Source organism: Dreissena polymorpha, chromosome 13 (assembly GCF_020536995.1).
Source record: "Dreissena polymorpha isolate Duluth1 chromosome 13, UMN_Dpol_1.0, whole genome shotgun sequence".
NCBI classification, from domain to species: Eukaryota; Metazoa; Mollusca; class Bivalvia; order Myida; family Dreissenidae; genus Dreissena; species Dreissena polymorpha.
This window is the reverse complement of record NC_068367.1, coordinates 33,766,663-33,769,618: the sequence shown is the minus strand read 5'-3', so window position 1 is coordinate 33,769,618 and position 2,956 is coordinate 33,766,663. Positions and strand designations below refer to the sequence as shown.

The window sequence follows — 2,956 nt, the reverse complement described above, 5'->3', positions numbered from 1 at the left end:
CAAGTGTCCCCATTAATGTGCTTATTCTTTTAGTGCAGCGCGTGTTATCCACCCTATCGCAAGTGTCCCAGTGAATGTTCATGCCTTTTCAGTGCACCACGTTTATCTACCCTGTCGGAAGTGTCCCAATTAATGCGCTTACTTATTCAATGCACCACGTGTTCTCCCCCCATATCGCAAGTGGCCCAATGAATGTGTTGTTTTTTCAGTGCACCACGCTTTTCCATCCCATCGCAAGTGTCCGAATTAATGTGCTTGCTTTTTCAGTGCGACATGTGTTATCCCCCCTATCGCAAATGGCCCAATGAATGTGCTTACTTTTTCAGTGCACCGCATGTTATCCACCTTATCGCAAGTGTCCCAATGAATGTGCTTGCTACGTTCCGTGCAACAAAATAATCGAATGCAAGGATGGCTCTGATGAGTTTGAGTGTGCAAGTGAGTTTCACAATTGTTGATACCATGAATTTTGGATGGAGCCGTATAGATTTGCGTTCATATGTCCGTCTGTGAGAGTGTTTTCTTGTGCAACTCTCAAAAAGTATTTTGTGGAAAAAAACAAACTGTACTGTTTAATTGTTTATACGGTATTTTGACCACATATTTCACCTCAGCTGTTTGTTAAAAAATGACATTTTCTTAATTGATTATCAGAAACAATATATCGGGCTTATTTGATTGTAACATCCATTCTATTTTTCTGTGACTTACATATCATTTTAAACATATATAGCTTAACTTCTGATTTGTTTTTTAAAGCAACCCAAACGTCCACTGTTACCACACCAACAACGACGACTGCAGGTAGTTCTAGACTATTTTAATGTCGTATGACTAGTCAAAACGACTTCTTATGATTTTTTTTTAAATAAACAGTTATCAATTATTTTACTACACAACTACTGTAGTATGTGAATAAAAGTAATAATAATACAAATAAAATAAATAAAATAATATTATATTATTATAATTAATAATAAATTTAAAATAAATAATACAACTATTTAGTATACTTCTACTAATACTACTACTAATAGTAATATAAAGATTCATATTTTTTTATTGTCAATAACATTCAAGTCCAAGACTTTAAGGGGCAAAATCTAATGCACTACCATTGGTCTTTGCAGCATCAAAAACCAGACAAAATTGTTAACACGTTGTTTGTACCACATACTGTGTTACTGTGTCTCAAATTTATCTATGGTAGTCAACCCTTCATACCCTTTTTCTAAGCCTGATGATCTAAGCCCAACTGTTCTCCATAAAGCATTTTGTCCCAATTCACCAGTTATGACTGGCAACAGAAATGCTACTATAAACCTTGTTTGATATTGTTAATGCACATTGGCGAGCCGTTTTCAAATGCAACTTTAATGTGTAACAGCTTTAAGGGGTCATAGTTTTCCAAAGTTTACCCTGTTTAAGGGCAAAACTTTGATCTCTTTTTCGAAAACACCTGTAATGGGTTACGTCATTAGTTTTTAAAGGTTTCCAGGTCCATCTTTAAACTCGCAGTCAGAAAATTCTTAACATATGACGATTGTGTTTATATGATTTGTTTATGGTTTGTCACATGTATAATAATTGATCCTGTTTTAAAGGCTCAACGACAAGTTTTTGTTCTGAATACGAGTGTGAAGACGGCACCTGTATCAAGAAGCATGAAGTGTGTGACAACACTTGCAACTGTCCCCAACATTGCGACGATGAAAAGAAATGCGCTAGTAGTACGATTTATTTCTGAAATCTTTTCCGCAAAATACATGAATGATTACTGCATTATGTTAAGAAATTGTAAAGAAAGAAAGATAATAGATACATGAATATGACATCATTTCAACATAACAGGGCATGTATTCACAACCCATTCTTTAACTAACCTATAAAGAATAGACTAATAACCAAGAAAATGTTTCGTTTAGTGTTTGAATGTGTACTTGATACCACTGGAATTTATGAAGAAAATGTTCTACATGTTGAATGATGAAGATATAGGAGGTAAATGCAAATTTGAAATAAAAGTAAATCGATTCTTGAAAATTCCAATTTTAAGGAATATTCTTTATGCTTAGACTTCAGTTTGTTTAATACGGACCCGAGACTCCATCAAAATAGATTCAAAAAACGTACACAATAAAATCTCCATAACGGGTAGTTTTCTTAATTAATTACAGATGTCCACATACAGAAGAAAAGCCATATTTTACATTATTTGAAAATAAAAATAAAAATATTCAGATACATCGGTACATTTAGTGAGCTAGATGTGAATATCATTATGAGCCTTTTTGTATGTTTAGTGAAGGTGTTCTGAGGATTAGATTTAATGATTTTAACCATAATCGTTGTATTGTTATGCTAACGTAGATTACATCTATCTATACATATATATTATGTTCATACGGGATGTGTAATCTGCAGTTTCAATTGTGAATGGCCACAACAATAATTTCTTGACATCTTTGTTACTATATGGTATCTTAAAATCATTTGCGTTCGTTTACTTGTTTTCCATAATTTAACAACCGGACACGTACATATGTGTACATGTTAGTATTATTGTTTACTTCACTTATTTTATGAACGAAAATAACGCATGAGAACAGCGATGCATAAATAGAAAACATGTCTTCTTTGTTGGGTGATCATTATGGAGCTTGCTTTGATGCTTACGTATCGTTTTTCAGCCACAAGGACGGTTTTCACGACCCCGACGTTTACTCCCATTACAACACAACCATATTGCGGAATGGACGAAGGGTGAGGCTAAACAACGAAACAATCGACAGATTCGGCGTTCTTGTCACTGGGCAGCATATGGATACCATTCGCAAAGCTATAACCGGTGATAGCATCATGCACTATGATCTCGATACATCTGCATCGAGTCCCGAAGCCATAACTTTCGATATGCGAAGTGAAAATGGATATAAACTTATGAAGGTCGAATTTG

General features: G+C 34.5%; 1 long non-coding RNA gene across 1 annotated transcript; it reads left to right on the top strand.

Moving 5' to 3' along the window:
- The first annotated feature begins 326 nt into the window (after nucleotides 1–326).
- LOC127855916 (uncharacterized) lies at nucleotides 327–2,753 on the top strand. Its single transcript, XR_008037792.1, has 4 exons — nucleotides 327–438; nucleotides 760–804; nucleotides 1,605–1,730; nucleotides 2,691–2,753. It is a non-coding gene; the product is annotated as an uncharacterized LOC127855916 (long non-coding RNA).
- The last annotated feature ends 203 nt before the right edge of the window (nucleotides 2,754–2,956 follow it).